Below are 14704 nucleotides of genomic sequence, written 5' to 3'. Positions count from 1 at the left end.
TTCTTTATTTGTTTTTAGTATCGATACATAGGCCACCCCCACCCCACCACCAAATGATTTTGATTCAGCTGAGTGGGGATGAGCTTGGACGCTGGATTTCATCCTAGGGTTGAGAAGCACTGCTCAAATTCACCGTGGAGCACAGTGTTTGGGTTACCCTCATAATGTAGACATTCAACCTTAAGTCTCAAATATTTGTTAAATTCCCAAAGTCTGATTATCAAGTATTTAAAGTCTCAATTGATAGGATAATAATGCTGCAGTCTTATATGAACTACTACAAATTATTCGTAATCAGGCAATGTTTTTATATAATCCACTTTGACTATTTTTCTCTTATTCCTTTATCTTGAACATCAAAGTGAGTTTTCAGATGAAAATTAATCCACAGAATATATATCCAGGCAAAAAATGTCATCCTTTATAAGGTGTCCAATTAATCTGCACAGTAATAAGGAGAATATAATTTGGTTCTAGAAATTGATATGATATACTAGTGGGAAACCCACTCACTATTTATGATGTTTAAAGACCCTAGTTCTCAAGGGGAAAATATCATCTAAAAGTTACTTCAGATGTATGTTACATAGATTTCAGGAGGAAAAAATTTTATTCACATTCAATTCTGAGATTTTAGTTTGATCAAATAGATTCAAAACCAAAAATTGATTAATCATTTAAGAAGGCTGCTGATGATTAGTGCAGCTCTGAACTCAATTCTAATCTCAAATCAAAACCAAATGCATTATTTCTTCTTTTTTTCTGATTGTCAGGAATAGACAAGTCAGTGAAACATATGGAACAAGAAGTAGTTAATTCATAACTTTAAACAAATATTTGGGCTGTGTTGTCTCATTCCTTTTTTTTCTTAGGTCCACTTAACCAGACAACTTGACAACAACTGCCTTTATTGATAAAGCACATATCACCCAGGACAAATTTGTGGGTTTAAAAAATGTTCTTGTCATAGGGAAATTTATCCCTGGTCTTCAATCTGTATGTTTAGTTATATTTTATGATTTTGTTTGCAAAAGCTGTGGTTGCTAAAAATCGATGAGTTGCACTGGTACACACAGCATGAGCATCCTATTCCTCCAACCTAAAATCTATCATATTTTGAGAAGAAATAAAGCGAAGGGTTGGATATATGAACACACAGGGCCTTTTATACTCAGTGCTAAGAAGAAAAAGGAGATGTGGAGAAACTAACAAAAAATACCCTCCTGAACAGTGCATATAGAGGTGGGAGGCCTTCCATACTCTCAAATTTCCCACATCTGTTTTAACAGTCCTTCTAGTTAGTCAGAGACTAAAGGAATGGAAAAGAGCAGAATGCTGAGACCTAATGCAGCCTTCATTTTCCCAGAATATAAGAATATCTTCATTAGGCCATGGCTCTCAAACTTTGTTATGCATGTGAATCACCCAGGCACCTTTTGGAAATGCAGAATTGTTTCAATAGGTCTAAAATGAGAGCTGAGATTTTATATTTCTAACAAGTGATGCTGAGGTTGCTGGGCCAATTATTCAAAGCACAGCTGCTGAATATAGTCCCTGTGTGAGTTCAATTCTTTAACCATTCCCTTTTATAAGACCAGTGGTCAAATGAAACAGTAGGGAACACTGGGGAGTTATGAGTTGACTGTGTATTCACTTGTCCTATGAGTGGGTGCATAAGAACGCACCACTCATCCTTAATTAAGCACTTCATTGCCACTAATTAGAGAAGAAAAAGCATTCCCTTCAAATTTCACTACCTTCTTCCACCTAGCATATGCAGACCTTTTGACATTAAAATATTATATTTCAATTAGAAGTTTCAAATAATAATTTTATGAGCTGGTGATAAAACTACTTTCAGTCATTGAAGAGCAGTGATCAAGAGAGTTGAATTGAGATTTTGCCCATGTGTAAAGAAATGGAGTCAGGGGCTATAATAGGTTCTGTCACTAGTGGAGCAAACTAACTGCTTTTTAAAAATTAACCCTGAACTTTATTCTCATGTTACTGTTAATGGGATTGAGCAAAGAAGTACTCCATGTACTATTTATAATAATCATAGAAAAATCAAATAATTATTTAAAGTCTTCATTCTCTATATTTTTAACTTCTGCTTTTATTATTTGGAGACGGTATTGAATTTGAGAAAGATTGTTATAGAATCTAGTAACAATAATTATTGATTGCTTAATATGATCAAGTAGTCAATATTTTAGGTATTAATTTAATGAATTCCCATGAGGTTTGTACAGTTATTTTTATTTTTGTTTTAAGGGTAAGAAAACTGAAAAATTGAGCAATTGATCATCCTTTCCACAGCTGGTAAGCATCAGAGGCAGAGCTTGAAACTACGCATTCTGACTTCAGTGCCCATGCAGGTAACTACTTTGTAATTCTGGTTTGTTCGTTATAAAAGTGCAAGGTGTGACTTCAGAGAAACTAGAATGTTCTTCAAACACAGTTTCTGCCCCTCAAGCACTCAACAGACACCAAAGCTACAGGTACTTGAATTCATCTTTCTCATTCATGGTCCTTGTGACATTTACCCCAGGTAACCTAAAAGCACTTGCCCATTGCACCCAAAAGAGAAACAACAATTTCCTATAAGCCCAACTGTTCATTTCCTCTGTTACAGCCAGGTTGCTAAGTTCTGGAGAAAAAGATAAATTGTATGTCCTGAAGTCATTACACGTTCATTATTTCCAGCCTTAGTTGAATGCACCTTTTTTTCAGAAGCCTTCTCTTCAAGAAGTTTATACCTTTGCCGCTTCATTCAGCCTTGTCACTCTCCACCTTCTCACTCTCAGAAAATGTCTTTGGCTCTTATTTCCCAATGACTGTTGAGTACATTAGATGTTAAGTCCCTTAAACCCTCTCATTCTGACAAACATTCCTCATATTTCCATTCAGCCATCTTTTCTCAGCTTCATTTTAGTTTCATTGGAAATAATGCCCTTACTGTCATTCAAAATTTATCTTTTTTTAAAAATTATACTTTAAGTTGTGGGGTACATGTACGGAATGTGCAGATTTGTTACATATGTATACATGTGCCATGGTGGTGGTTTGCTGCATCCATCCCCCCGTCATCCTCATTAGGTATTTCTCCTAATGCTATCCTTCCCCTAGCTCCCCACCCCCTGACAGGCCCCAGTGTGTGATGTTCCCCTCCCTGTGTCCATGTGTTCTCATTGTTCAACACTCACTTGTGAGTGAGAACATGCGGTATTTGGTTTTCTGTTCTTGTGTCAGTTTGCTGAGAATAATGGTTTCCAGCTTTGTTCATGTCCCTACAAAGGAAATGAGCTTATCCTTTTTTAAGGCTACATGGTATTCCATGGTGTATATGTGCCACCTTTTCTTTATCCAGTCTATCATTGATGAGCATTTGGGTTGGTTCCAAGTCTTTGCTATTGTAAACAGTGTGGCAATAAACATACATTTGCATGTGTCTTTATAATAAAATGATTTATAATCCTCTGATTATATTTGATATAATAGAATGATTTATAATAGAATATATCATTCTATTATAAGTCAAAATTTATCTTGACCCTCTGCTCTGGATGACACCCATTTCCCTCCTCCAGGCTGTCTTTAGCAGTGACTTTGCGCTGCAGCTTCTATTCCTTCTATGTGGAAAACTATCCCAACATTAAAAGCAAAAAAAAAAAAAAAAAGCAAATCCAAACTACATTCACTTCTTTTGCTATTTTTAGCTTGTGATCTCTCTCACTTCTTACCCCTTCAGAGTTAAAGAAGAATATAGACTTAAGCCAGGCACAGTGGCTCATGCATGTAATCCTAGCACTTTGGGAGGCTGAGGTGGACAGATCACTTGAGTTCAGTTCGAGACCAGCCCGGCCATTGTGGTAAAACCCCATCTCTACTAAAAGTGAAAAAATTAGCCAGGCGTGGTGGCAGAAACATGTAGTCCTAGCTACTCAGGAGGCTGAAGCATGAGAATCACTTGAACCCAGAAGGTGGAGGTTACAGTGAGCAGAGATTGTGCCACTGCACTCCAGCCTGGGGGACAGAGCAATACTCTGTCTCAAAAAAAAATCGATCTATCTATCTATCTACATATATGTGTATGTGTGTGTAAATATATATATATATACACACACACACATACATATACATATGCTTGCTATCTCTCTTTACACTGTTATATCTTGCTCTCTATTCAGTATTTGTACTTGTTGATTTGTATTTGTATTTGTTGATTTTACATTCTTCTAAATCACCAATTACATCATATTGAGGTTTAGTGGACATTTGTCATTTTTTGTTTCCATTCATTTCTTCAGTTTTTGGCATGTTTACTTCCTTTTATTTAAAATTCTCTCTGTCATTATTTTCTAGGATGAAATGACCTGGTTTTTTTTTCTTGGTAGGATTGCAAAATAAGATTGAAACTGGGAAACTAAAGAGAAATTTTGAGGATATGAAAATGTCATATGATGTTTTACTATAGCTCTATAGAATATGAACACTTGTAGGCCCAGCAAAATAGACCAGTCATTTTAATTTTGATAACAGAATATTGCTCTGGCATCTTTCTCTAAACAGCAGAAAATGATACAAAATAATACTCTGAATTTCCTCATCACTGTAGATATCGCAAATACTCCACCCCGAGAAATGAGTCCTGTGAAAAATAGCCAGCAAGAAAGAGGCTCATCTTAGGCAAAGTAACATCTCTTTGATCCTGTGTGACCTTTTTGTGTGTACCATTCACCATCATAATCAAGGTCAGAGGATTTCACAGTAGTGTTCACAGGGTAGCACATAGTACCTCCACATTGAGCTAGCTGAAGTCAAAGGACCTAGCCAGGAAGTTAGAAATGCCTTTCCATAAGTCATTTTTATAATTCTGAGAAAAATCTGATGAGGATGCTTTCCAGAAATTTACATGTACGTGATCTCTCACTTGTAATTACAAGAAGTCAGTTTGCTGGGTTAAATATCTGTGTCTGGAAGATTTAAATTGTTCAACCTATTGTGTTTTTAAGTTTCCCTATTGTTGCTCAATTTACAAGTTTATTTACTGCCTCACCTCTCTCATTTTAAAATGAGGATAATAATTGTATATAACTCAAAGGGTTACTGTGGATATTAAATTTATAAATATATTTTAGGTGTTTAATTACTCTTGTCCTTCCTAATTTCTATCAACTGCTTTTTGGGTCTCAAATTTATATTGAAAGCATTGATGAACATAAACTTTCTCCTCCTTATTTAATCGATTCATTACATGTTCAACTACCAAGAGGCAAACAAACACTTTTCATCTTACAAATGATGAGAGGATAGGAATCTCAAGTCACCTTGGGTGTCTCAAGATTTAAAAGCAGATAAGAAAACTGCATAATAGAGTTGTCATGTGGATTAAATGATAAATTATGTGATGCACCAAGTATACAGAATTGCCTCAGTATTTAATTATGGTAATTATGATAAGCAGAATCATCTTTAGTGCTATAATTTTATGTTCTACTGTTTACCTTAACTGCAGTTAATAGTGGTAGTGACAGGAGTAATACTAACTTGAGAATGATTTTGTATTGCTCTACTCTATCAGATAAAAAAAAAAAATCACCTCAGTCTAGTCAGTACCCTTCCTGAGTACCTGTATTTTATTTTCTTATTGATTTTTCTGGCCATTCTTTTTCAGATGCTATCTCAACTTATTAATCTTCACCTCTCTGCTACTAGTCAGGCAGATATTTCACAAAATTCAAAGAAAAGATTCAACAAACTTCAAGATACAATGTTCATTTGTTTTCATATATAGAATCAAAATAAATTTCTGTGAATATAAACCTTTCAGCCTTTTGATATTTTTAATGCTTAGAAAAATACTGCCTTGTAGAGATTTTAGACTTTCTCCCATTATCTTGATGAATTTGTTATTTCCGCTCTCTCACTCTGGCAGAAGGAGCAGAAATGTTTGTGTGTGTGTGTGTGTGTGTGTGTGTGTGTGTGTGTGTGTGTATTTAGAGGAGACAAATAGATTTTAAGGTTAAATAGTCAATATTAGAAAGAAAAAAAGAAATAGATTAATACCAATTAATTAAGATCAGTTTTTTAACAAAAACTTGGTAGAAAAAGAACTTTCTTCAATTTTTTATGATGCTTGTGTTGTACTCTGATTTCTTGTGTGTATAAACATGTAAGTTACTTTTTTGAATTCAAGTCAGGGTGTTCTTTAAGTAATCACCTTAATTCCTTAATTCAATCATAGTAATATTCATACAGTGACAACTTCTAGTAGCAAATTGAAAGGTACAATAAAAATATCCTTAGAGATATTTCAGATAACTTACAAACTCAAAATGGAAAAGCTGATAGAAAGGAGTATTAGATAAAGAAATATATTTTTTCCTCCCTACCCCCACTCCCCTTCCTGTGTCCCTGTGTTCTCATGGTTCAACACTCACCTATAAGTGAGAATATGCAGTGTTTGATTTTTTGTTCTCATGTCACTTTGCTGAGAAAGACGGTTTCCAGATCCATCCATGTCCCTACAAAGGACACGAACTCATCATTTTTTATAGCTGCATAGTATTCCATGATGTATATGGGCCACATTTTCCTTTTCCAGTCTATCATTGATGGGTATTTGTTTTGGTTCAAGGTCATTGCTATTGGAAACAGTGCCGCAATGAACATATGTGTGTATGTGTCTTTTTAATAGAATGATTTATAATCCTTTGGATATATACCCAGTAATGGGATTGCTGGGTCAAATGGAATTTCTATTTTTAGTTTCTTGAGGAACTGCCACACTGTCTTCCACAGTGGTTGAACTAATTTACACTCCCACCAACAATGTAAAAGTGTTCCTATTAATCCACATCCTCTCCAGCATCTGTTGTCTCCAGATTTCTTAATGATCGCCATTCTAACTGGTGTGAGATGCTATCTCAATGTGGTTTTGAATTGCAGTTCTCTAGTGACCAGTGATGATGAGCATTTTTTCACGTTTGTTGGCCTCATAAATATCTTCTTTCGAAAAGTGTCTGTTCATGTCTTTTGCCCACTTTTGAATGGGTTTTTTTCTTGTAAATTTATTTTAGTTCTTTGTAGATTCTGGATTTTAGCCCTTTGTCAGATGGGTAGATTGCAAAAATTTTTTCCCATTCTGTTGATTGCCAGTTCACGCTAATGATTGTTTCTTTTGCTGTGTAGAAGCTCTGGAGTTTAATTAGATCCCACTTGTCTATTTTGGCTTTTGTTGCGAATGCTTTTGGTGTTTCAGTTGTGAAGTCCTTGCCTATGCCTATGTCCTGTATGGTTTTGCCTAGGTTTTCTTCTAGGTCTTTTATGGTGTCATGTCTTATGCTTAAGTCTTTTAGGGAGGTTGGGGAGGGATAACATGGGGAGAAATGCCAGATATAGGTGATGGGGTAATGGAGTCAGCAAACCACATTGCCATGTATGTACCTGTGCAACAATCCTGCATGATATTCTGCACATGTACTCCAGAACCTAAAGTGCAATTACATATATGTGTGTGTGTGTGCATGTGTGTGTGTGTGTGTATTTTTTCAGAGAAGTATAGTTTTCTGCTAAAGTGAGATGTTTACCTGCTCTGGAGCCAAAACCAAGGAATTATACAAAGTACTCACTATGAGGAAAGGTGATTGAAAGTATATGCATTTATAATCCCTACTAATTATGTATCATTTCATTATGTGAGGTAGAATAATAACACTCTAATTTTATGCTCTGTGTGTACTTTCCAAAGTTATTTCAACATGAATATTCATGAAATAGACTATTTATGAAAAAAATTAACATTAAACTTCTACATATATCTAAACTATTACCTCTTTATCCTCACAACATTGGCATGCTGTACTACTATGAATCTATACCAAGGCAACATTGTTCTGATTTCACTTTTCACTTTTCACCATGCCCTCAAAATCCCCAAGAACAGAGTTGAAAAGTGACATTTGAAAAAAAAGCATCTGTTGTTTTTTTACTTTTTAGTAGAAGCAATTTGACTGATGTGAGATATTATCTCATTGTAATTTTATTTGCATTTTTCTGATTGTTATTTATATAGAACATTTCTGCATATGTTTCTTGGCCCTTCGTATTTCTTATTTTGAGAAATGTTCATTTCTTTTGCCCATTTTTAAATGGGATTATTTGTTTTTTGATTTTTGTTCAAACTTCTTATAGATTCTGGATATTAGACCTCTGTTGAATACAAAGTTTGATAATATTTTCTTCTATCTTGTACATTGTCTGTTTACTCTGTTGATAGTTTCTTTTGCTATGCAGAAGCTCTTTAGTTTAATTAGGACTCATTTCTTTTTTTAATTCTGTTTTAAGTTCTGGGGTACATGTGCAGGATGTGCATGTTTGTTACGTAAGTAAATATGTGCCATGATCATTTGCTGCACCTAGCAATCTATCACCTAAGTATTATGCTTAGCATACACTAGGTATTTTTCCTGATTCCTTAATTATTTTTAAAAATTTTATCATAAAGTTCAATTATGGTTCAGAAAAAAAATGAGAGAATAACTTTCTCTGAAAAAAAATATTGACTCTATATAGACCATAGTTATTGGGGGCAGGGGCTGGTAGGTTAATTTATCCTATTTTTCTATTCTGAAAATGTTATTAATAGGAAGTCTCATTTCCAATCTGAGTATAAAGATACATGTGCCCAAAATGGCTGAGGATAAATACAACAGGAAATGCAAAAGCTGTAAAGCTAAGGGCATGCAAGAGAAAAACTCAGAAATACCCCAAGTGGCAACAAGGAACCTTTGGTTGGAATTTGAAGTTCTTTCAGTCATCTTTATCATTTGCTCCACGTTTCCAGATGTGTGTGAACTCGATGTAATTGAAGTTCCCCTTTTTGTCAATAGGTGCTTCTCTGTACAGCTCATTCACTTCCTTATCCATAAATTTTCCCCTATGGTGTCAGTAGCTCTCTCAGGTAATCTTCCCTAATGGTGCCAGTTGCTTCTTTATCAAAGCAAGCAAAAACAGTTCTGATGACATCGTCACGATCTGTGCCATTTAACTTCTCACCAAACATGGTGAGGAACATGGTGAAATTGATGGGGCCTGGAGCCTCATTAATCATGGCATCCAAATACTAATCAGTTAGATTCTTCCCAAATGAAGCAAGCATATCATGCAAATCTTTCTTGTCGATGAAAGCATCTCTGTTCTGATCAATCATGTTGAAGGCCTCTTTGAACTCCTGAATCTGTGACTAGACTTGGTCACAAATTCTTTCCAAAGGATAGTGTCCAGAATGGTGTTTCCTAGGTTTTCTTCTACAATTCTTATAGTTCATGGTCTTACATTTAAATCTACTCCCTCTGGAGTTTATTTTTATATATGGTGAGGGGTAGGAGTTCAGTTGTATTCTTCTGCATATGGCTAGCCAGCTTGTCCAGTGTTAACTACACTCTGAATAAAGAGACCCCCTAAACAGGCTTTGTGTGAGCAAGATGGCTGTTTATTCACCCCTGTGTGGGCAGACTAAGTCTGTAAAAGAGAGTCAGCAGTGGGCAGTGGGATAGGATTTGGTTTTATAGATTTGGGGTAGGCAGTGGAAAGTTATAGAAGTTCAGGGCAGGGCAGTTTTTCGAAGCTGGGGTGGTGTCACCGGGGGGTGTCACAAGGTCCAAGGTCCATTGTCACAAGGTTGGCTTATCAGTTAAGCCAGAACAATGGTGGAATGTTGCAAGGTCGGTTAATTGGCACTGCAGGAGCTTATTCTTCTTACTTCAGACTTTCTGGCTCTGGGAGGCCATTCAGACATGTGCTTGTGGGTCACAAGGGTCTCCATAGCTCGACTTAGGATGGCCCATGGTGCAGCCAGTTCAAAGAACCTTGCATTCCTGTCTTTGTATATTAATAATATAAAAGTAAAAGAAATGAAAAAGTGAGGGGAATGAAATTTTGGGGGTGGTACAGGGGGTGATGGGCAACGTTTCTCAGGGCTTGTTCAAGCAGGATTAAGGGCAGCGTGGAAGCCTAAAAATGGGAAAGAATTTAGACTGCTGAGAAATTTTGATGCAAAAGTTGATATTATGGGGTTGTTAAAAGGAGCATTTGCTGTATTGACTGATTGGTTATAGCTTGGATACGATTTTGTAGGAATAGAAAGATTAGTTGGAAAAGGCAAGGTCTGAATAAGAGAAGGAGAAAACGGTATAAGGGGGCTGCTAATGGAAGGAGTTGTGATACCCAGTTAGAGAGTGGCCAGCTAGGTCCAGAATAATTATTTGCCTGATTAGCAAGCTTTTGAGCCCTGTCTTCAAGACTTTGGATGGCATCATATACAAGGTCGGATTGGTTTTGCTAGAAGCAGCATTCTTCATTTAGAAATAGGCAGAGTTCTCCTTTCTAAGCAGTCAATAAATCGAGCCCTTGGTGATTTTGGAGGACAACTGCAGCCAGGGAATTAACCTGGGCTTGGAGAACAGAGTGTTTGAGTTATGTCTGTAATGCTGGAGGAGAAATCAGGAAAGACACTTCAGAATGTGGTGGTGGAGGTAGCAAGGCCTGCTATACCTGTTCTGATTGACAAGCAAGGGGATTAATGGAATGACTCTTTTTTGTTGTGTAGGAGTTACAAGGGTTTTATTTCCTTTGGCAAACTGGATTTGAGGAGTAAGGAAAATTAAGGTACAAGTGCCTGTCCAGTTGGTAGGAATGCAGAGGTAGGTGGAAGAGCCACAGAGGAAAAAAGTCCGTGGCTTAGGCAGAACTGGAAGTGCAAACTGAAAAGGTGAGAAAGTATTTTTGGTGGAGGGGCTAGGATTTTGTATCCAGATACCAAGGCCTGGGTTGGATTGGTTTAGCAAAGAATGGTTAAATTAAAGGTTTTATAGAGGAATTTGGAAATAACAGGAAAGAGAGGTACTATTATGTGCGGCAGCCAAGGGAGCAGGAGGAATAGGTAGACAAAGAATGAGGAGGGAATGGGGGAGAAGTCACACAGGATACCTCGGAAGAAGAAGGTCATTTATTTACTCTAGAAGAGAGTTAAGAGTGGCAGCCGGGGTTGGAACCAGGAAATGTCTTGGCACACAGAATGGAGGAAGAAGGTGAAGCAGCAAGATAGACAGGAGCAGGGCATTTAAGTTTCCTCAGGAATTCAGATGAGTTTCAGAGAAGTTTGTTGAGGGGTTTGGCATGATAGGATGGATGGGGAGCACTATCTGATTAATAAGGCAAAGGTTTTGGACTAACCTGTAGGACTTGTCTGGTTTTGGGGCGGATAGGATGGGGATGTTGTAGGGAGAGTTAGTGGGAACTAAAAGGCCATGTTGTAGTAAGTGAGTAATAATAGGTTTTAGGCCTCCTAAGGCTTGTGCTGTGATGGGATACTGGCACTGGCTGGGCAGAATAAAGGTTGTTAGGTTTTAAGGGTATGATGAGGGGTGAGTAAGCAAAGGATGAGGAGGTAGCATCCCACACCCTAGGGTTAAGGTAGGGGGACATAAAGGGAGCTACTGAGGGAGGTGCGGGTTCGGGAAGGAGGGTGGCAGTGAGGTGTGGCTGTAGCCCAGGAATAGTTAAGGAGGCAGACAATTTTGTTAGGAAATATTGGCCTAACAGGAGAACTGGACAAGTGGGGATGATTAGGAAAGAGTGTGGAAAGGAGTGCTGGCCTAATTGACACCAGGCTTGAGGAATTCTGAGAGGCCTGGAAGCCTGGCCATCAATTCCCACAACAGTTATGGAGGCCAAGGAGACGGATCCTTGAAAAGAAGGCAGCATGGAGTGGGTGGCCCCTGTATTGATTAAGAAGTGGGTGGACTTACCCTCCACTGTAAGAGTTACCCAAAGCTTGGTGTCTGTGATGGTCCAGGGGGCCTTTGAGATGTTCGGGCAGCATCAGTCTTCAGCTGCCAAGCCAAGGAGATCTGGGAAGGACTCGTTGCGGGAGCTTTGGGTTAGAGCTCCAGGAGCTCTGAGAGCAGTGACGTGAGTTGGACAGTCTGACTTTCAGTGGGGGCCCCACACAGACAGGGCAAGATTTAGGAGGAATCCTGGGCTGCAGGTATTCCTTGGCCCAGTGGCCAGCTTTCTGATACTCGAAGCAAGGTCTGGGGGGGCGGCTGGATGCTGCTGTCTGGGCACTTTGAAGTCTCTGTGAGCCAGTGGTGTGGCTGGAGTTTGTCTTACGGCAGAGGCAAGCATCTGTAGTTCTGAGATGCGCTGCTGCAAGGCAGCTTCTTCCCTACTGTTGAGCACCTTGAAGGCGAAAGTGATTAATTCTTGTTGTGGGGTTTGAGGGCCAGATTCTAATTTCTGTAGCTTTTTTCATGTCAGGGGCTGACTCAGTGATAACATGCATATTAAGCATTCTTCAGGGGTGACAGTAGAAGTTAGGATGACATTTAAGTCACTCCAGGTGAGATTTTAAGACTGGGTTAAGTATTGGAACTCTTATATATATTTAGTAGGATCTGATGAAAAGGAGCCTCACCATTGGCTGATTTAAGAAAGATGAGATAAAGAGAAAGGAACGTGCACCCTAACTATAGTATAGTCCAGGGAGTAAACTATAAGCTGAACCCAGTGTTGAGGTGGGGAGGTGACAGGAGGGGCATAAGGAGGTGGGCTGCGGAAGGAAGCCCAGGGAGGAAGAGGAGGGAGGCTTGGCAGGGGAGCGGTTAGGGCCTGGATTGGGGTCTGGTTTGGACAGGCGGGGAGGAGAAAGGTCAGAAGTGTCCATGGACAAGGAGGATTCTGAATTACTGGTGGAGGCAGAGGGGTGGACAGAAGGGAGAAAAGGAAAAATTGGGATGGGTTGCATTGAGAGCAGAGATTAGCAAGGAATTAGTGTGTAAAAAAAAAATGCCTGGACATTGGGCACTTCAGACCATTTGCTTATTCATTGACAAAAATTGTTTAGATCTCACAGAATAGAAAAATTGAAAGGGCCATTTTCTGGCCACTTGGAACCATTGTATAATTTGCACTGAGGCCAGGCCATGTTACAGAAAAGAATATGAGATATTTAGGTTTCAGATGGGGTGACAGTTGAAGAGGTTTTAGGCTTTTAGGATGCAGTCTAGAGGTGAAGACAGAGGGACAGAAGGCAGAATATTGCCCCTGGTGAAGGAGGTTAAGTTTTAAGGAGAGAAGTAGAGTAGAGATGAGGAGAAAGGAGCAAGCAGCTACCAGAGTTTTCAGTAGGTGTCCCTGACTGAATCCTGGACTGTCTCGTGGGTGAATGATCAAGGCAGGCATTCCTGTGATTGACACGAAGTGAAGACCATCTTCCCTCATCGAGTCTGTGACCAGCGTTGGAGTTTTTGAGCACATGGATGAAGAGCGTCTCCTCTGCCTCTACTTAGACCGAGAGACTTGTCTCCTTGAGATTTAAAGGAAAAGAGAGAGAGGGAGATTGTCTCTGAGACTTGTCTCCTTAGGATTTAAAGAAAAAGAGAGAGAGAGAGGGAGACTTGCCTCCATTTTTCTTAAAAAAAAAAACGAGAGAGAGAGAGAAATGAGGGAGGGAGAGACTGTTTACCTCATCTGAAGGTGGTGAGAGGGTTGTGGGGATGGTCTGATGCGCTGAGGTCACTGGTGGGTCTCTTCACAGAGGGAGAGCAGGGAAAGGGGGCCATTCTCCTCAAAGGAGTACTCCTGTCCCAGGTTTCAGCACCAAATATTAGGTGCATTCTGAATGAAGAGACCCCCTATACAGGCTTCATGTGAGCAACATGGCTGTTTATTTACCTGAGTGTGGGCTGAGTCTGAAAAGAGAGTCAGCAGAGGGCGGTGGAATGGGAGTTGGTTTTATAGGTTTTGGGTAGGCAGTGGAAAGTTACAGAAGTTACAGTTCAGGGAAGTTTTTGCAAGCCTGGGGGGTGTCACCAGGGGTGTCACAAGGTCCAAGGTCCAGTGTCACAAGGTTGGCTTATCAGTTAAGCCAGAACAATGGTGGAGTGTTGCAAGGCTGGTTAATTGACACTTCAGGAGCTAGCTATTCTTACTTCAGACTTTCTGGCTCCTGGAGGCCATCCAGAGGTGTGTGTGTGGCTCATGGGGGTCGCCATAGCAAGATGTAGGGATGGCCTATGGTGCAGCCAGTTCAAAGAACCTTGCATTCAGCACCATTTTCTCATTAGGGAGCCCTTTTCCCATTGCTAAAATTTGTTAAATTTGTCAAAGATGGCTGTAGGTTTGTGGCATTATTTCTAGGTTCTTAATTCTGTTTCATTGGTCTATGTATCTGTTTTTGTATTAGTACCATGCTGTTTTGGTTATTGTAGTCTTATAGTTTGAAGTCAGGTAATGTTATGCCTCCAGCTGTGTTCTTTTTGCTTAGGATTTTTGCTTTTTCGATTGCATACAAACTTTAGAATAGATTTTTTTTTTCCAGTTCTGTGAAAAATGATGTTGGTAGTTTGATAGGAATTGCATTGAATCTGTAGATTGCTTTGGGTAGTATGACTATTTTAACAATACTGATTATTTCAATCAATCAACCTGAAGTGTTTCTTCATTTGTTTTTGTCATCTCTGATTTCTCTTAGCAGTGTTTTGTAGTCCTCCTTGTATAGCTCTTTCACCTTCTTGGTTGGATATATTCCTAAGTATTTTATTTTATTTTATTTTATTTTTTGTGGCTATTCTAAGATTGTGTTCTTAATTTCTAAATGGATATTGTTCACACACAAAAATGCTACTGATTTTTATAC

General features: G+C 38.7%; 1 long non-coding RNA gene across 1 annotated transcript in view; it reads left to right on the top strand.

Annotated features, from left to right (window-relative positions):
• The first annotated feature begins 2293 nt into the window (after positions 1–2293).
• The window catches only part of LOC105734448 (uncharacterized), a 75668-nt gene continuing 63257 nt past the window's right edge, over positions 2294–14704 (top strand). Inside the window, exon 1 of the long non-coding RNA XR_001111516.2 lies at positions 2294–2378. This is a non-coding gene — a long non-coding RNA (uncharacterized LOC105734448). The remainder of the gene's footprint in view (positions 2379–14704) is intronic.

Source organism: Aotus nancymaae, unplaced genomic scaffold, assembly GCF_030222135.1.
Source record: "Aotus nancymaae isolate 86718 unplaced genomic scaffold, 86718_ANA_hifiasm-v0.15.2.pri h1tg000057l, whole genome shotgun sequence".
Lineage (NCBI taxonomy): Eukaryota > Metazoa > Chordata > Mammalia > Primates > Aotidae > Aotus > Aotus nancymaae.
The sequence above is the reverse complement of the archived record's forward strand: the minus strand, read 5'-3'. Positions and strand labels throughout refer to the sequence as shown.